We start from the raw sequence: 20,472 nt of genomic DNA on the forward strand, positions 1-20,472 counted from the left end.
GTGTGGCCTAGTTGAAACGACATGGGTCTGGGAGTCAGAGAGGCTTGAGTTCTAAATCCCAGCTCCACCACTTGTCTGCTTTGTGACCTTAGGCAAGTCACTTAACTTCTCTGTGCCTCAGTGACCTCATCTGTAAAATGGAGATTAAGACTGTGAGCCCCATGTGCTCAGAGAAGCAGTGTGGCGTAGTAGATAGGGCACGGGCTTGGGAGTCAGAAGGTTATGGGTTCTAATCCCGGTTCTGCCACTTGTCTGCTGTGTGACCCTCACTTCACTTCTCCGTGTCTCCGTTTCCTCATTTTTAAAATGGGGATTGAGACTGTGAGCCCCACGTGGGACAGGAACTGTGTCCAACCCGATTTGCTTGTATCCACCCCGGCGCTTAGTACAGTGCCTGGCACACAATAATTGCTTAACAAATACCAGAATTATTATTATTATTGTTATTATGTGGCACATGGACTAAGTCCAACCTGATTACCTTGGGTCTATCCCAGTCCTTAGAACAGTGCCTGGCACATAGTAAGCACTTATCAAATACCTTTTTTAAAAAAATACCTGGTTAATTACAAATCACAGGAGCGAAGAAGAAAAATGAAGGAAGAATTTATGGATGAAAGACAGGAACAGCTATAATTACTTCAACCAGTAGAACATCACTCTAGTACTTCCAAGACTTAGTTTGGAGCTGTTGACCAAATACAATGACAAAGTATCCCAAAGTTAAAGAGCTCTTAAGTGATGGGTATTATAATGGGCTATAATAATAAACAGGTTTAACCTCAATGCACTTCCTCGACATAACAACAAATGAGTCAGTGGGGTGAATGTGTTTTAGAATGCAGAAGATGACAGAAACAAAAAAATGAGTAAGTCAATAAACAGCTTGGAGACTCAGCCAATACCCAACAAATTAATTGAGGCCCTGATAATTAGTCCCCTCCCACCAAATGCCTTCGGCAAAGCAAGGGTGGCTACATGAATGCAAATACCGATTGCTTCTTTGAATATCAGAACGTAGTAATAATAGTATGTATTGAACAGTTACGGTATGCAGAGCGCTGTATTCATTGTTAGAAACTATTATTAATTATATAGCTATAATGGTATTTGTAAAGTGCTTACTCTGTGTCAAATACTGTACTGAGTGCTGAAGATACAGTATAATCAGGCCGGACACAATCCCTGTCCCACATGAGGATCACAGTCCAAGGGGGGAAGGCGACCAGGTATTTAATACTCACTCTACGATAAGGCACAGAAAAGTTAAGTCACTTCCCCAAGGTCACATAGCAAGTAAGCGGCAGAGCCAGGATTAGAATCCACATCTTCTGACTCCTTAAGGCCCGTGACCTTTCCACTAGACCGTGCTGCTTCTTTAGATATGGTCCTTGGCCCTCAGGGGGCTTACAGTCTTAAGAAGAAAGTCAAGAGAGAGAAAAATCAAAACCAAAGTTTCCAGGATAAACAAAATAATGGTTTACCGTGCTGGGAAATGAGATGCTTGCTGATTGGAGGTCTTGGGGGATTCTGGATAAGAATTTAGGAAGCCCTGAGCAGCTGAAGCACTAGAGCAAGGAGTAGGGGATGAGAAGACTCAGGCAAAAAATCGTTGAAATGTCCCCTCGTGGACCCGTTAAACGGGGTGGTTCCTGCAGCCATCAGCACGGCTGAGAATTGGAAAGCACCAGGTCTTGACACCTGGCTCAAGAAGTCCACAGTGCTCTTGGAACTTTTGCAAGACATTTCATGGAAAGAGGATGCACGCCAAGAAGAAATACTTGGTTTTATGGCCTCTGGAAACAACTTTCTTTTGCCAAAAGATGGCCACACTTCAAATGCAGTGCAGCATAGACCGATATAGCTGAGTGCCTCTAGTCTGATGACATCCATTTGGCTTAAAAAAAAAACCCCACTTTGTGAGATGGGAGATTTTTACTGCAGAACTGATGGGGAGGGTCCCAAGTGGCCATGCAGTTGAGATGAAGAGTCCAGTGACAGACTCTGTGATGATTAATCTAGCTGTCAAAGAACTAGCAGAATCCAATCAAATTACCAAAATTTCTCTCAGTTCTCTGAAGCTAGTGAATTTGTTCAGGAGCTAAGGAGCAGGTTTGGGTTGAAACAAATGAGATCAAAGTTTCGAGAGGAGAAAAAGAACTTGCTTATTTATCCCCGCTCCCATCCCAGTAGCTTTTCCTTCTATGTGGGCTGGGAATGTATCTCTCCCAAGCACCCAGTACAGTGATTTGCCCACACAGTAAGTGCTCGATACGATACGATTGACCCTATTTGGGCACAGGTGCAAAAACTTACCCTCTAAACCCCAATTTAAATCTAGCCCTTCTTTCTGCCTCCTGCTTGATTATCATAGAGAGGAGCTTCTCCACTCCTTTGACTTGTTAACTTTTATTTTTAATTGCCCCACAGCACTTACCTATGAATCTATAATTTATGCTAGTAACCGTCTCCCCCTCTAGACTGCAAGCTCCTTGTGGGCAGGGACTTCTATAGTATTGTACTCTCCCAAGTGCTTACTACAGGGCTGTGCACAAAGTGCTTAAATCATTGACTGATCGACTGTTTTCCAATAAGGGAGGTTTGATGGCTGTCAGCGCAAATCCCACCCCAGGATCACCCATGAATGACCCTTCCCTCAAGGTAGGAATAAGTGAGTGAGACGGAGACCCAGGTAAAGGAGTGGCTTCTCATGGGCTTCTTTCACGAGGGGTTGGAAGGCGTGGACTGGAGGAGGGAAGAGAGAAAAATCTAAGGAAGGCCCACCTCCCTGCCCCGGGACTAGGTCAAGATCCAGGTTTCCAGTCTCAGTGGCGGTGGGAGCGGGGGGACCCTGGAAGCACTATCGTGTGGATTTTCTGAAGGTTTGTAATAATAATAACAATAATTGTGGTATTTAAGTGCCAGGCAAAATAAGAGAGCAAACAGGTATTGAATCCCCATTTTGCAGATGAGACAACTAAGGCTCAGAGAAGGGACTTGCCCAAGGTCACAAAGCAGGTAAGTTTCATGGCCGGGGTTAGAGCCCAGGTCCTCTGACTCCTGTGCTCTTTCTCCTTGGCCATCCTGCTTCCCCCGCCCCCCCGGATTGCTAGCGTTTTCCAGCGTGAAATAAACCGATCAAATACATCACTCTCTCTTCTAAATGGGAATCACACTACCTGAGGTCCATGTTTATAGAAGTGGGGAACATTTTGAGTGGTATTCCCAGACAATTCTGAAACGCATCTTCAAAATCTGCTAAAAAATGCAAAGAGCATGAGTGAAGGCGCGGAGCTGAAATTTACTTAATAAATTGAAGTCCACAGAAATGGGGTTGGATGCTTTTTGGGATGGACAGGTTGGCAACTAAGAAGATCATGTTAAGTACACACAGCACGGTGTAGTGGCTACATCCTGGGCCTGGGAGTCAGCAGGTCATGGGTTCTACTTATCCCAGCTCTGCCAGGTTTCTGCTGTGTGACCTGGGGCAAGTCACTTCACTCCTCGGGGCCTCAGTTTCCTCATCTGGAAAATGAGGATTGAGTATGTGAGTCCCATGTGGGGCAGAGACTGTGTCTAACTTGATCTGCTTGTATTCCCCTCAGTGCTTAGTACAGTCCCTGGCACATAATAAATGCTTAACAAATACCATCGTTAGGAAGCAGCATCGATGGCCTAGTGGCAAGAGCATGGGCTTGGGAGTCAGGGGATGTGGGTTCTAATCCTGGCCCCGCCACTTGTCTGCTGGGGGAGTTTGGGCAAGTCACTTCACTTCTCTGGGCCTCAGTTACCTCATCTGTAAAATGGGGATTAAGACTGTGAGCCCCATGTGGGATAGGGATTGTGTCCAACCTCGTTGACTTGCATCTACCCCAGCACTCAGAACGGTGCTTGGCACATAGTCGGCACTTAACAGCTACCACAATTATTATTACCTGGCGAAATGGAGACCGAGCAAGGGAGTTAACGACTGCAGTGAGAGAGCAGTGCAGCTGAAAATGGTTAGCTGACACTTGGAGAAAAACTGCCGTGTATTAGCAACTCCAACTCTAACAGATTTACTTGGTTTGGCAAAATGATTGGTTAAGGACCTCCAGGGCTCACACCTAAAATCCCAGCACTGCATGCATTACGTGGAACCAATCTCCAAGAGAACACAGCTCTGCCGACTGGAAAAGGGGTAGTTAGCAACCCTTTCAACCTGGGCTCCCAGAGGGTGAAAGGCAGGTTTGGTTTTACCTATATCTGATTGAACTTGCTACATCCTGACCCTTTAAACTGATCACAGCCTCCTGCCAGTCAAACCTGTGAACGCCATTAAATTTGTCAGCAGATCCACCTCTGCATCAAACAGAAACTCCTTACCATCGACTTTGAAGCACTCAATCTCCTACCTCACCTCCCTACTCTCCTACTACCAATCGACCCACACAGTCTGCTCCTCGAACGCTAACCCACTGTACCTCGATCTCATCTACCTCGCTGCCGACTTCTCCCCCATGTCCTGCCTCTAGTCTGGAATGCCCTCCCTCCTCATATTGTACAGATAATTACTCTCGCCCCCTTCAAAGCTCTGAGGGCACATCTCCTCCAAGAGCCCTTCCCTGACCAAGGCCTCTTTTCCTTTTCTTCAACTCCCTTCTGCCTTTTCCTGACTTGCTCCCTTTATTCATCCCCACTCCCTCCACCCCCTGAGCACTAATGTCCATATCTGTAATTTATTTGTACTAATATCTGCCTCCCCTCTGACAAGCTCAATGTGGGCAGGGAATGTGACTGTTATATTGTTATACTGTGCTCTCCCACACACTTAGCACAGTGCTCTGCACATAGTAAGCCCTCAATAAATGCACTTGGCTGACAAATCGACAAAACTCGCACAGCAAACAAGAAATGATGGAGATGAAAACCATGTCTGACACGCTTGAAGCGGGAGTTTTGTCGGCTGTGTTGGACGGGTCTGATAGAGACTGAATTTGGATAGAGGGATATAGCATTGATCATGGCTCAGTGGAAAGAGCCCGGGCTTGCGTGTCAGAGGTCACGAGTTCTAATCCCAGCTCTGCCGCTTGCCAGCTGTGTGGCTTTGGGCAAGTCACTCAACTTCTCTGTGCCTCAGTTACCTCATCTGAAAAACGGGGATTAAAAACTGCAAGCCCCACGTGGGACAACCTGATCACCTTGAATCAGCCCCCCCAGCGCTTAGAACAGTGCTCTGCACACAGTAGGCGCTTAACAAATACCACCATTATTATTATCCCAAGCGAATTGAAAAGGAAAACGTTTCACACGGGGACCCGTGGGTAATCGGAATGCCCATGTGTAATCGAAGGCTGCTTCTCAGCTGCTGAGAATTATAGTACCAGGCCTGATCCCGTCGTTAAAGCAGCCGTAGGTTGGTGTGAGTCGCAAAGTAGATGACCACCTACCGCAGGTGAAAAACCCGAGACTGCGTGGAAAAGTCATTATCAAGTATCCCGAGGCAGAAGAGGAGATAACCAATCCACAGATTCTGAGGCGAATTGCTCGAGACCCCTTACAACGGTGGAGATTATTGGGGTGTGATATTCCCCAAACGTCCATGTCCGTATCCGTAATTTATTTCTATTAATGTCTGTCTCCCTGTAAACGCGAGGTGGACAGGGAGTGATTCTACCGGCTCTGTTATATCGGACTGTCCCACGTGCTTAGCACAGCGTTCGGCACTCTGAGCACGACTAAGTTTCCAAACGGAGCTCACAGTTCGCCCAAGAGCCGAGGAGGCGAAACCTCGGGGAGGAAGAGAAGGTGGAAACCGAAGTGAGTACACCACCATAAAGCCAATCACGGTCCTGCCCAGTGGATACTTCTGCATCTAGTGAACGTTTTAAGCCTCTGGGGAATCGTCCCCTTCAGAAGGTACTATTTCTGCCTACTTATTTGTGCGTATCATTATTATTATTAGTGGTACTTAAAGTGAGAGGCCCAGGAGCACGACTCTGTAAGCCCGTCAGAGGGCAGGGACTGTCTCTGTTGCCGATCTGTCCATTCCAAGCGCTTAGTACAGTGCTCTGCACATAGTAAGCGCTCAATAATACTATTGAATGAATGAATGACTCCGCTCTACCTGTGCATCGTCCCCTCCGGGGTTCGCGTCGGGGCATTTTTGGAAAACTAGCCCACTCCCATCACCAGCCTCTTTCTTGGTGTTTTCCACTAACGGCTGCTGGTGCGAGAGGGAGTCCCGGCCCGGCTTCCCTGGAAAAGGGAGTCCCGGCCCAGCTTCCCGCTCGGATTTCCATCCCGTCTGGACGTCCTGCTCCTCCCGTCCTCGTCTGTTCCCGGGTCTTCGGGTCTTCCCGGCTTTGGAAAGACGGGACGGGCTTGGAGGGAGGCCATCCCCCGGCGGGTGCCGGGGGGTGGGGTGGGGGGATTTCCACGCGGGACCGCAGGATTCCCACCCGCGCCCGGAAGGCGACTCCGGGAGGCTCGGGGCGGAGGAAGGAGAGGCGGCAGGCATGTGGAGGCGGCGGCGGGGTCTGGGAGGTTGATAAGAGGGCTGGCCTGCAGCCATGATGCACTGCAAGAGCCGACCGGCTCCCAGCGCCGAGGAAATCGGAAAATATTAGCGGCGGCCGGGGGAGAGTCCGCTCCATCCCTCCTCTCCTCCCCTCTCCGGGGGGGCTTCGTGCCCCTCCCCAGAGGGGAGCCGCGCCCCTCTTGCTTGGGGGCCGCCGGTCCCTCCGTGGAGGGGGGGGTTCTGCTCCCACCCTGTCTCTGGAGGGGAAGGGGTCTGCTCCCACCCTGTCTTTCTAGGGGGGGAGGGACTTGCTCCCACCCTGTCTCTCTGGAGGAGGGGGGGGTCTGCTTCCACCCTGTCTCTCTGGAGGAGGGGGGGGTCTGCTTCCACCCTTTCTCTCTGGGGGGGAGGGGTCTGCTTCCACCCTGTCTCTCTAGAGGGGGAGGGGTCTGCTCCCACCTTGTCTCTCTGGAGGGGGATCTGCTCCCACCCTGTCTCTCTGGAAGGGGATCTGCTCCCACCCTGTTTCTCTGGAAGGGGGGGGGGGGGTCTGCTCCCACCCTGTCTCTCTGGAGGGGGATCTGCTCCCACCCTGTCTCTCTGGAAGGGGATCTGCTCCCACCCTGTCTCTCTGGAAGGGGGGGGGGTCTGCTCCCACCCTGTCTCTCTGGAAGGGGGGGGGGGTCTGCTCCCACCCTGTCTCTCTGGAAGGGGGGGGTCTGCTCCCACCCTGTCTCTCTGGAAGGGGGGGGGTCTGCTCCCACCCTGTCTCTCTGGAAGGGGGGGGGGTCTGCTCCCACCCTGTCTCTCTGGAAGGCGGGGGGGGGTCTGCTCCCACCCTGTCTCTCTGGAAGGGGGGGGTCTGTTCCCAGCCTGTCTCTCTGGAAGGGGGAGAATCTGCTCCCACCCTGTTTCTCTGGGGGAGTGGGGGGGGTCTGCTCCCACCCTGTCTCTCGGGGGGGGGGGGATCTGCCTCCTACTCTGTCTCTCTGGAAGGGGGGGGGTCTGTTCCCACCCTGTCTCTCTGGAAGGGGGGATCTGCTCCCACCCTGTCTCTGGAAGGGGGGGGTCTTCTCCCACCCTATCTGGAAGGGGGGGGTCTGCTCCCACCCTGTCTCTCTGGAGGGGGGAGGGCTCTGCTCCCACCCTGTCGCTGGTGGGAAGCTCTGCTCCCACCTTTCCTTTTTGGGGGGGAGGCTCTGCTCCCACCCTTTCTTCAGGGGCTCCGCTGCCTCCACAGGGGGCTCAGCTTCCACCTTTTCTCTAGGGGGGCTCTGTCCCCACCCTTTCGGGGGGGGGGGCGGTGGTCCGTTCCCACCCTTTCTTTAGAGGGGCTCTGCTCCCCCCTTTCTTTAGAGGGGGCTCTGCTCCCCCCTTTCTTCAGGGGGCTCCTCTCCCTCCCCAGGGGGCTCAGCTCCCACCTTTTCTCTAGAAGGAGGTGCTCCGCGCCCTTCCCAGGACGTTCCTCTCCCACCCTTTCCTTAGGTGGTGATGGTGGGGGGGGGTCTCCAATCCTTCCTGGAGGGGCTCCCCTCGGGTGAGAAGGCGGAGGGGTGGGGAAGGGGAGCAGCTGCGGCCGATCGCAGCCCCAAGGGCACGGGAAGGAGGCGGCGTCTCCAAGCTGGCCAGTCCTGGGGCGTTTTTGCGCACGGGTGGGTGGGGGGCGGGTGTGTGTGTAAGTGTGAGCACCCGGGCCGGCCTGCGCAGCTGGATCCCCGTGTGTATATGTGTGTGTCTAGGCGTGAGTGTGTGTGTCTGTGAGAGAGGGAGGGAGGGAGGGAGGGAGAGGGTGTGTGCGTGAATGCGCCTGTGCGTTTCCACCGGACACGTTGGGTCTGTCGGAGCGGGAGCCGCTGTCGAGGTGGCCAGCGGGTTAGTGGCCGCCTGGCCCCCGGGATGAGCCGGCCCAGGTGCCCCATCCTGAGCTCGGTGTGACCGAGGGGCGAGCCTCCGTCCCCTTCCCTCCCTCCCGCGAGCATCCAGGTAGGACCCGGGAGAGGAGCGCGATCCCTGCGCCCGGTGGGAGACGGGTGTCCTGGGACCCTTCCCCGGGGGATGGAGCTGGGGGGTGGGAAACGTGTGGGCCCCAGGGAGGAGGTGCGACACTTTGCGAGAAGCCCCCTTCCCAGGCCGCCCTTGGAGCGGGGGGGGGGGGGGGATCTGGAGCCACCCCGGGGGTCGCATCGCCATCCTCCCCCTGCCCGAGGGGGCACCTCTCTCCTAAAAGGGTTTGGGCAACACGAGGAAGGAGAGCCATTGGGGAGGGATTCCCCGATTGTGTGGGGGTATCTGTAGGTCTGTGTGTGTGTATACTTGTGTGTATTCAACCTTCATACATAGGTATATACGTGCGTGTGTGTCCACTAGATTCACATATGTGGGTGCTCCCGGATTGGATGTGATCGCATATCGTTATAGCATCGCACGATCTGTATTGTACCTCTCCCAAGCGCTTGGTACGGTGCTTTGCGCAGAGTTAAGCGCTCGGTTAATACGATTAATAACGTATGTGCATGCCGCCTGCCTGAAAAGGAGGGCAGGGTTCAGAGAAGACAGCTTTTAAAGGAGCAAAAGCTGGATGTGGGTGAAGCGGAATCCATCGCATCCCGAAGTCATTCCTCAACCGGAGCAGGGGGGATATCTTGTTCCCTTTCAAGTGCTTCATTCCCCCGCTCCAGTGCCGAAGACGTTGGGGGTTCGAGGTTTTATGGGGAGGCGAAGAAAGCGGGGAGAACTCCAAACTGCCTTTGAAGACGGGGTGATGAACAGAGGGGGAGAGGATGGGGTTAAGGAGACGGTTAGGAGCAGCAGAGGTCCCTCCTGTCTTGCTGACCGACCCAAATCAGGGTGATGGAGAGTCAGAGATGGAAGCGAAGGGTTACTGCATTTGGGAGGGAAACTGAGTCACCTGACTCGCCATCTGAGCATCCTCCGGCCCACCGCAGGGGAAAGGCGTTTTAATTTTGCCCTAGGCACCTTCTTTTAACCGCCCAGATAGAGCTATTAGTTCCTAGAAAAGAGGGCTGGACAGAAGCAAACTCCAGCCATTGCCAAATGGTGTTTTTTAGCGCACCTCGGCAACTGCTGGGGGGAGAGAGTATTTCGCCCACTGTAGCCCATGGTGGGAAAGCATCCCAGCACGGGATAAAGAAAGGCAGAGCGTTTGGGGCACGGAGCAGGTAGGGACCAGAAAGCGATCCGATGCCCGGGAAAAGACAGTAACAGATTCCCGGGATGTGAACTCAAAGGCAGAATGAATAGGAAAGTCTGGGGGATCCTTAACCAGTAACACCTGGAGAATGGTTTGTAGGAGTTTGGGTTAATTGCCCTTTCTGGCTTACTCTGACTTCTTAAAAAAAAAAAAAATCAGGGTCTTTTAGACTGGTTTAGGAATTCTTTATCGTGCACCGTTTAACATGTTTGCTTCCAGACAGAAATAGGCTTTTATTTTTCTTCCACAGCCAACCCGGGGTTCTTTCTCCCTTGGGATTTAATCTGTTTCTTTGACGAAGTAAATAATACGAAAGGCACCGCAGATCCAATTAAGCTGTAATTCTCTCTTTAAGGCCGGTGGCATCAATGCTACTACTAATTCCATTAAACAATGCCCTTTTGGCTGGGTTGATCTGAGAGCAGAGGCACATTCACAAGAAACTTTAGTCTCATTTTCTCAGATCCCTTTATCGCCTTGTAAATTTCACTCTCCTGGCCTTCCATCCAGCAGTCTGGGAGCGCTGGGGTGGGCTGCGGCAGAATGTCTGCTGGAGGCAGGGGGAGGCTAAGAAATCCCCGATCCAAAGGCTAGAAGGCTGCTTAGATTCCGGGGAAATATTACCCACCCCCAAAACTAAAAGCCCATTTTGAAAAGCTTCATCCTGCGTGACAGTTATTTTTCATCAATTGCAGGGACTTTGCTTTACTGCAGTTTGGGAAGGTATTTTCAGCTCCTTTCCCATTCGGTGAGAGCTCATAGAGACGGAGCAGCTTCTCCCTCCTTCACCTTTACCGTCTCGGGGTGCTCGGACCTTTCAGCCACAGAGTGTTCAGCACAAAGTAAGCGCTCCATAAATACCAATGATTGATTCCATTACAATCTTTCCTGCTGACCACACTCCCGCTCCCTCTAGTGGCCAAGAAAAATCCCTTGGTGGTTACCTGGGAATCTTTTCCATGGGAATCCTTATTAATAATAATGATAATGTTGGTATTTGTTAAGCGCTTACTACGTGCCGAGCACTGTTCTAAGCGCTGGGGTAGAGACAAGGGAATCAGGTTGTCCCACGTGGGGCTCCCAGTCTTAATCCCCATTTTACAGATGAGGTAACGGAGGCACAGAGAAGTGAAGTGACTTGGGGCTGGATCCCTGGGGAGAGAATAGGGGGCTGTTCTAATCCCCTCCTTTTGGAGCCGAAGACCCTTCGGGGAAAAAAAACGTGTATTTCCATCAATGACTGGTAGCGCTAGGACTCCTGGAAGTCAACGGAGCAGGTTGCTTAAACCTGTCCAGAGGCGGTGTAACCTTTTTTCCTGATTCACGGGTGAAGCACCGGCCTGGGAGTCAGGAGGACCTCAGTTCTAATCCCGGCTCGGCCACCTGTCTGCTGGGTGACCTTGGGGAAGTCACTTACCTGCTCCGTGCCTCCTCTGTAAAGTGGGGATTAAGACTGTGAGACTTAATCAGAGACTGCATCCAACCTGATTATCTTGTATAATAATGTTGGTATTTAAGCGCTTACTATGTGCAGATCACTGTTCTAAGCGCTGGGGTAGATACAGGGTGATCAGGTTGTCCCACGTAGGGCTCGCAGTCCTCATCCCCCATTTTACAGATGAGGTCACTGTAGAAGAAGTTAAGTGACTTGCCTACAGAAACACAGCTGACAAGTGGCAGAGCCTGAATTCAAACCCATGACCTCTGACTCCCAAGCCCGGGCTCTTTTCACTGAGCCACGCTGGATCTACCCCAGTGCTTTAGCACAGTGCTTGACACATAATAAACCCTCATCCATTACTATTATTATTATTCATGCAGAGACTTTAGGGGCTGCAGCCCAGTTCTTCAAGCCGAGGAGGAGGTCTTCAGGAATAAATCCATAGTTATATATATATATATATATATATATATATATTACGTATATGGAGATAGACATAGACATAATGCATGACCTAGGGCTTGGGGAACATAAAGCAGTTGTAAGGTAAGAAATAGGCTATTTTGAAATAAATCTGTATTTGAGATGCTTTAAGACTAAAATGTAGCCAGAGAATGACTCTATTAAATAAAAGACGAGTTTAACGTCCATTGCTTCAATGCCCCACAAAAATCAAAAAGCCCCAGCCCTGCTAATTGCTGTCCATTCATCCTTACCCCTTTCTGCCTCCAAACAATACAACTTTCCTCAGGGAAAGTAATAATTGTGGCATTTAAGTGTCCGTGCCAAGCGCAGTACCGAGCGTCGGGGAAGATACAAGATAGTCAAGTCGCAATCTCTATTCCACATGGGGCTCGTAGTCGAAGAGGAATGGAGAACAGGGATTGAATCCCCATTTAAAGATGAGGAAACTGAGGCACAGAAGTGGAATGACTTGTTTATGGTCACACACAGGCGGAGTTGGGATTCAGGCTCTGTGCTCTTTCCACTAGGACACACTGCTTCCCAATATTCAAAACTCTTTTGAAATTTCAGGCTGAAACTTTGATTTCCAGTTTAGCATTTCCAAGTCTCTCCTCCTGCCCCAGCAGTGACAATCAGTAGGGTGCGTTCAGGGGCCCAAGACAAGGAAAACTTGGCTCACTCTGCTGAGCTCACTCTGTGGTGAGTTGCTGTTATCCCCTTTTTTAATTTTATTTTAAGGTATTTGCTAGGTGCTTACTAGGTGCCAGGCACTGTACTAAGCACTGGGGTAGATACAAGCTAATCAGATGGGACACAGTCCACTTCCCACATAGGGCTCTGTCTTAATCCCCATTTTACAGATGAGGTAATTGAGGCATGGAAAAATTAAGTGACTTGCCCAAGGTCACACAGCAGACAAGTGGTGGAGCTGGGATTAGAACCTATGCCCTCTGACTCCTAGGCTCCTGATGTCTCCACTAGGCCATGCTGCTTCCCACCCATCCTTACCACTTTGACTCGCCTATACGCTTCCCCTCTTGGGCTCTGGGATGAAAGATCTTTCTCCTGCCTAATGAAGAGGAAATGCCAAGCCAGTGGGATGAGAAATTTAGGGGAGTCCCGGATGCCTCCGTCAGGAGTTTGTTTATTATTATTTACTGTTGTTTGGTACTTCCCAAGTGCTTGCTACAGTGCTCTGCACGCAGGAAGTGCTCAATAAATACGATTGAATGAATGAATGAGTACCCTGAGTCCCCGGTCAGGCTTCTGAACCAAGCCAAGCCTACAGTTTAGGCCTCTCCTGGAGAACGCTCAGACCCGGAGAATCTCTTCCACTGTGGTGCAAAAGGATGGCCTGAGTGTGTGGCTCCACGGATTCTTGGATCCCGGGTTCTGGCCGCCCGGGCGACGGCACCCGTTTAGGTGCCGAGGTAGGCCCTCCACACTGGACCACCCGCTCCACCACACCACAAGGGAGGTCTTGGCGGAGGGAGGGTCGACTGCCTCTTGGAAGTCCCGATCCCGCGGCGATGTCGACAGTTCCCTTGATTCCCTTCGGGACCCGATCTGAGGTGAAGGGGCTGCAGATGGGAGCCCACGAGAAGGTTTTCCGTTTTGCCTGCAGAACTTGTAAACAGATCCATCTCGGTCCTGGAAAGATCCACCGCCAGAGCCGATTTCTGGTGTCCCCAGGCGACCTGACTGGGCGGGGGATGGCAGCTGGGGCTCAGAACACTTCCTCTTATTTGTAGCCCGCTCTAGATCTCTGAATATAACGGGGGTTCACTGCCAGGTCTGCGCAGGGCTTCAGGAGAGTATGCTTGGCAGCGATATCACCAATCAGACCAAGAGGAAGTGGGGACATGGGAGCAGAAAGGCATACGCCATTATGACCGAGACTGTCTGTCATAATAATAATTGTGGTATTTATTAAGCGCTTGCTGTGTACTAAGTGCTGGGGTGGATTCAGACAAGTCGGCTTGGACACCATCCCTGTCCCACGTGGGCTCAGTCTCAGTCCTCATTTTACAGATGAGGTAACTGAGGCAGAGAAGTGAGGTGACTTGCCCCAACTCACCCAGCAGACATATGGGAGAGCTGGGATTAGAACTCGTGACCTTCTGACTTCCAGGCACGGGCTCTAACCGCTGCACCATGTTGTTTCATTGGGCCTTAGGGGATTTCCAGTCATCCGCAAAATGTGGAGAGGGCATATGTGTGTCTGTGTGTGTCTGAGATGTATTTGCTGTCATGTAGGTACATAGGTGGACTCTCTCATAGTTGTAGGAATGGTGTGTTGAGTGTATGTTTGCTAGTGGGTTGGTGGGTTGCATGGGCACTTGTATATACCATGGTGTAGCAGAGTACGCGCCTGGAAGTCAGAAGGTCATGGGTTTTAGTCCCGGCTCTGCCACTTGTCTGCTGTGTGACCTCGGGCAAGTCACTTCACTCCTCGGTGCCTCAGTTGCCTCACCGGTAAAATGCAGATCGAGACCGTGAGCCCCACGTGGGAGAGGAACTGCGTCAACCCGATTTGATTGTATCCACCGCGGCGCTTAGTACGGTGCCTGTCACGTAGTACGCGTTTAACAAGTGCCATAATTAGTAGTAGTATTCTTTATGTAGAGAAGTAACATGGCCTAGGGGAAAGAACACTTGCCTGAGAGTCAGAGGAGCTAAATTGGGATCCCAACTCTGCCTTGGTTTCCTCATCTTTCAATGAGGATTAAATACTTGTTTTCCCTTCCTCCCTGACTGTGAGCCCCATGTGTGACAGGGACTTTGTGGCCTGATTAACTTGAGTCTACCCCAGCATTTAGGAAAGTGTTGGTACATAGTAAGCCCTGGACAGATAGCATAATTATCGCTATACATGTGTACGCATTTGTGTGTGAGAGGGTGATTTTAGAAGAGAAATCTGCTCTTGACATCTTGGAGCAAGTCTGCAGAATGTTCTCCTTCTATTCTCGGCCCCTCCACGCTCTCTGCCTTCGCTTCCCCTCCTGGACGGTGACGAAGCTTATCCAGGGATTTAGAAATGCGGAAATAGAGATTCTAACCCAATGTGCTGCACAGACCATCACTCCTAGGTGTGTAGAGGCGACGGCGTGATAGAGGAAAAACATTCCGCTCGCTATTAGGCAGTAACAGATTTGCCAAACCTGGGGTTGTTGTGGTCCCTAAGGTTACCCGAGCTACGGGAGCACCCCTGGTTGGTATTCTGCGTGGCTCAGTGGAAAGAGCCTGGGCTTCAGAGTCAGAGGTCATGGGTTCGATTCCCAGCTCTGCCACTTGTCAGCTGTGTGACTGTGGGCAAGTCACTTAACTTCTCTGTGCCTCAGTTACCTCATCTGTAAAATGGGGATTAACTGTGAGCCTCACGTGGGATGACCTGATGACCCTGTATCTACCCCAGCGCTTAGAACAGTGCTCTGCACATAGTAGGCACTTAAATACCAACATTATTGTTGTTGTTGTTATTCAGGGAGGGTGGCAGGGGCCCTGAAGAGAACGGGAGAGACAGACTTGAGTTTCCTCAGCTCTCGGCTTTCCTGAGCGGTAACCTGGCATGTGAATACCTCCTGCTGTTGAGTGCCCTCCAGATTTGAGTGTGTTCATTGTAGAACAGTGTTTGGCACATAGCAAGTGCTTAACAAATACCATCATTATTATATTCCATCAATTTTGTGCCCTAAAACTCAACCAAGATGATAGTGTGGGAAGCAGCATTGCCTGTTGGTAAGAGCAAGGATCTGGCAGGTGGAGGACCTGGAAGCTAAGGGCTTACTCTGTGTCTATTATTTTGTTGTATTCTTCCAAGTGCTTAGTACAGTGCTCTGCACATAGTAAGCGCTCAATAAATATGACTGGCTGCGTCGGGATGGCTTAGTAACAAATCGCTGCTCCGTGCTGAAAGCTGAGTCCGCTTCTCCGTAAGAGCTGATGCTTACTTGGATCCCACTCCTAGGTGGGATCCTAGAAGCAGCGTGGTTCAGTAGAAAGAGCCCGGACTTTGGAGTCAGAGGTCATGAGTTCAAATCCCAGCTCTGCCACTTGTCTGCCGTGTGACCTTGGGCAAGTCACTTCACTTCTCTGTGCCTCAGTTCCCTCATCTGTAAAATGGGGATGAAGACTGTGAGCCCCACGTGGGACAACCTGATTCCCCTGTGTCTACCCCAGCGCTTAGAACAGTGCTCTGCACCTAGTAAGCGCTTAACAAATACCAACATTATTATAGGTGCCCGCTGGAGCTGATTTGGGGGAGCCAAAAGAGGGTTTCTAGTGGACAGCAGAGGGGAGCACGGGGTGGGTGAGGGGCCGTGGCTTCCCCTTTAAGGTTTGCGTTTCTCCCCTTGCAGGAGCCCTGTGCTAATATGTCTTTGAGAGATTCTTCCTCCCCTTCCGCTGCTCTCCCATCACTCAATCAAATTATTTAGTGCCTGCTGTGTTTAGAGCACTGGTAGCTCTTGAGAGTGCGGTGCAAGCGGTGGTAGACACTTTCGCTGCCAACACGCTTACAGTTTTGTGTTTTTAATGGTATTTAAGGCTTACTGTGTGGCAGGCACTGTACTAAGCGTTGGGATAGATGTATGAGCTGATCAGGTTGGACACAGTCCATGTTCCATCCGGGGCTCACAGTCTTAATCCCCATTTTACAAGCGAGGTAACTAAGGCACAAAGAAGTTACGTGACATACCACAGGCCACACAGCAGATAAATGGTGGAGCTGGGATTAGAAAGCAGTTTCTCTGACTCTCAGACCGGGGCTCTTTCCACTAGGCCACCCTGCCGCCCAGATCATTTTTCTACAGAACCATTCGGTCCAGGTTTCCCCACTCCTCAAGAACCTGCAAAGGTTGCCCATCTACCTCCCCATCAAACAGAAAGTCCTTACCATTGGTTTGGCCCCTCCCTCCTTATCTCCCTGTTTTCCTACTACAACCCAGCCCTTTCACTTCACTCCTCTAATGCAAACCTACTCACTGTACCTTGATCTCGTCTGTCTCGCCGTCGACCTCTCACCCGCATCCTGCTTCTGCCCTGGAACTCCCTCCCTCTCCCCACCTAAGCCTGCACATCTCTTCCAAGAGGCCTTCGCTGAGCCCTCATTTCCTCTTCTCCCACTCCCTTCTACACTACCCTGATTTGCTCCTTTGATTTTTTTTCCCCCCTCCCTCAGCCCCACAGCACTTCTGTACATATCTGCAATTTATATTTATTCATTCATTCAATAGTATTTATTGAGCGCTTACTATGTGCAGAGCACTGTACTAAGCACTTGGAATGTACAAATGGGTAACAGATGGAGACAGTCCCTGCCCTTTGGGCTTACAGTCTAATCATATTTGTCTCTCCATCCAGACTGTAAATTCACTGTGTCTGTGTGTGTGTACTCTCCCAACTGCTTAGTACAATGCCCCGTACACAGTAAGTGCTCAATAAATCAAATTGATTGAGGAGAAGGTGAGAGATTAGTCAGGGAAGACTTCCTGGAGGGAGTGGGATTCTGAAACAAAGGAGACAGTGAGGGGGGAACTCTGTGGTGATCCATTTTAGGAGAGAGTCACTGCTTGACTTTCTGTTCCCACCACGGTTAGGAGCTCTCCTCTCTGAGACCCATTTCCTCATTTAGGTTTTCGCGGGTACAGCCCCGGAGAGAGAGGGAACCGGCGAGAGCATTGAAATGTCTTTGAGACCGTAAGCTCTTTAGTCAGGGAAGGCCTCTTGGAAGAGATGTGCCGGCTTAGGTGGGGAGTGTGCTCATCTGTCAGATGTGAAGAGGGAGGGAGTTCCAGGGCAGAAGCAGGATGCGGGTGAGAGTTGGGCGAGATAGAAGAGATCATCGTGGGCGGGGAATGTCTGCCAACTCTTTTGTAGTCTTCCAAATGCCTGGGTTAGTGCCTTGTATACAGTAAGCGCTCAATAAATACCACTGGTGAATTGATTGAGGACCAGTGGGGGTTTTGTTCTGAGATCCGGGAATCCTCCTCAGAAGCTTCTTTATTTTGCTTGCCGTTTAGGAGATACTGAACTCAGCTGTAGAGAAAGATTTAGCACCGCCTTGGCTCTTTCGAGAAACATAGGTTAATTAATTGCTTAGCCTGTGCTGGAGTGACGTGGAAGGGAACCCGGGCCCATCGGGTGGAAGGCAGGCAGAATCCCACTAGGGTTCAGCTTTCTTCCCATTAATCAGGTGTTTTTCTGGAGTGATCTGACCTACTCTTTTAGGATTTGCTGTCTGTTGCTCTTTCAGTCAATCAAACAATGGAATAGAGAAGCCGTGTGGCTTAATGGATAGAGCACGGGCCTGGGAGTCAGAAGGATCTGGGTTCTAATGCCGCTCCATCACGTGTCTGACCTTGCTTCACTTCTCTGTGCCTCAATTTCCTCATTTGTAAAAATGGGGATTAAAAATTGAGCTCCATGTTCGAGCCCGTTGTTGGTTAGGGATTGTCTCTATCTGTTGCTGAACTGTACTTTCCAAGTGCATAGTACAGTGATCTGCGCACAGTGAGCGCTTAATAAATGTGATTGAATGAATGTGGGATAGGGACTGAGTCCAACCTTATTAACTTGTATGGATTCCAGTGCTTAAAACAGTGCTTGGCACATAATAAGCACTTAACAAGCACCATTATTATTATTACTTTTGAGTACTTACGTGCAGCGCACTGTACTAAGTGCTTGAGAGAATACAATATAAGAGTCGGCAGACACATTCTCTTCCCAGAACAAGCTTACAGTCTAGAACGGGAGCTCGCTATGGGCAAGAAATGTGTGTCTGCACACATTAAATGTGCAATAAAAACAATTGATCGATTCCTACTCTTGGTAGATGCTGAACAGTGTGTTACTGCAATGTGGTAGTGATAATCAGCCACTCAAAGACACTACTCTACCACACGTCTGCTGTGGGGGTTTGGGCACGCCACTTCACTTCTCTGTGCCTCAGTTACCTCATCTGTAAAATGGGGATTGAGACTGTGAGCCCCACGTGGGACGAGGACTATGTGAAACTTGATTTGCTTGTATCCACTCCAGGATTTAGTGCAGTGCCTGGCACATAGTAAGTGGTTAACAAATGCCTTCATTATTTCATTAGTATTATTATTATTATTATTACTAGTGCTGCTTGCATCCCGGATCTCCACCCCCAGGCTATTTTTAGTGGGATTTGCTAAGTGTTTACTGTGTTCCAGGCACTGTACCGAGCACTGGGGTAGGTACAAGGCAATCGCGTGGGACTCCCATTCTAAATTGGAGGGAGAAGGATTTAATCCCCATTTTACAGATGAGGTAACTGAGGCACAGAGAAGTTGAGGCTATTTTGGAGGGCTGCTGGGCTGAGGCCCTGGTTGGATCTCTCTGAGGACTCTGAAGAGAGCCAGCTTTTTGAGATCAGTGTTCACTTGGTGGAGACATGAATAATAATTGTGGTATTTGAGTATTAACTATATAAAGAGCATGGGCCTGGGAGTCAGAGGGTGTGGCTTCTAATCGCGTCTCTGACACGTGTCCTCTGTGTGACCCTGGGCAAGTCATTTTACTTCTCTGTGCCTCAGTTCCTTCACCTGTAAAACAGAGATTAAGACTGGAAGCCTCATGTGAGACAGAGACTGTGTCCAACCTAATTACTTTGTGTGCTTAGAACAGTGCTTGGCACATAGTTCTTAACAAATACCACATTATTTTTATTATTATTATTACATACTAAGTGCTAGGATAGACACACTCGGACTGAAATCTCTCCTCCACACGAGGCTCACAGTCTGAGGGAGGGAAAACAGCTCTGGTAAAAACATTTCCCAGATGAGGAAATTGAAGCCCCAGGGAAGTTAAATGACTCGCCCAAGGTCACGCAGCAGGCAAGTGGTAGGGCGGGATTAGAGTCCAGGTTTCCTGAATCCCAGTCCCGTGATCTTGCCACAAGGCCGTATTTCTTCTCATAAAATAAAGAGATGGGAATAAACCCTGGGCCCACGATCGAGCAGAAGTCAGGGTGGACCCGATGGAAATCAGTCAGCAGATCCACAGTGGAGTCTGCCTCTCAAAACTGGTTCCCCGTTTTTGTTTGAGTTTCATGGCATCTTTCTTAAAGGGGCAAATCTGACAGAATTTCCTTTAGGTGGGCAAATGAGGTGCTTTGCCTGGGAGACGAGGACTGGGTCTGAGGCATCAAGAGAATTCGGTCATATTTATTGAGAGCAGAGCACTGCTTCCCGAAGACCCCAGAAAATAAGGAGCGAAGCGTGGGGCTTCGCAAATGCGATCGATTCAGCCCTTGTAGCTTTTCCAGGCTGTTTACAGGGCTGAGATAAGGGATGGCAACAGCCTCACGTTTGAGGAAGAATGGAATTAGGATGCTAAGGGAGCAGGCGGTGAGTCACAGCTATCTGTTTCTAGTAACGCAGCAGCACACGCTTGACACCAAAATTGTTGCTGTTATTATTTCTCGAGTGCTGTGTCGGAGCCCGGGCGGTTGTCATCCTGCCCCACAAGCCTCCAGGCTAATACAGATAGACGGGAAGAGCGACAGCCTGTTGTCACGCCTGAGTGTGTTACTAGGTGCTCGGTCTCCTACGGTCTTCTTGGGGAAGGAAAGTCTCCAGAATTAACCTCTCTATTCTCTGAGCTCCTCCAGGAAGATGACGTTTTGGCGGGTTGGCACTCCCCACCCCTTATGGCTTCCCAGAGAGTTTAGCTGTGAAGCATCGTGGCCCAGTGGAAAGAGCCTGGGCCTGGGAGTTGACCTGGGTTCTAATCTGGGATCTGCTACTATTTTTTTGTTGATAAGCGCATACTATAACAATCACACCCCCTTGAAAGCCCTACTGAAGGCTCAGCTCCTCCAGGAGG

General features: G+C 50.4%; 1 protein-coding gene across 12 annotated transcripts in view; it reads left to right on the forward strand.

Annotated features, from left to right (window-relative positions):
- Positions 1-20,472, forward strand: part of SLC8A1 (solute carrier family 8 member A1) — a 437,445-nt gene that overhangs the window by 72,574 nt on the left and 344,399 nt on the right. The window contains exon 1 of one of the 12 annotated variants that reach the window (XM_029081577.2): positions 10,452-10,552. The exons of the other annotated variants lie outside the window; for them this stretch is intronic. The gene's annotated coding sequence lies outside the window, so the exon portion shown is untranslated. Of the gene's footprint in view, positions 1-10,451; positions 10,553-20,472 lie in introns of those variants that run through there. 12 annotated transcript variants of the gene reach the window in all.

Source organism: Ornithorhynchus anatinus, chromosome 1, assembly GCF_004115215.2.
Source record: "Ornithorhynchus anatinus isolate Pmale09 chromosome 1, mOrnAna1.pri.v4, whole genome shotgun sequence".
Taxonomy (NCBI): Eukaryota; Metazoa; Chordata; class Mammalia; order Monotremata; family Ornithorhynchidae; genus Ornithorhynchus; species Ornithorhynchus anatinus.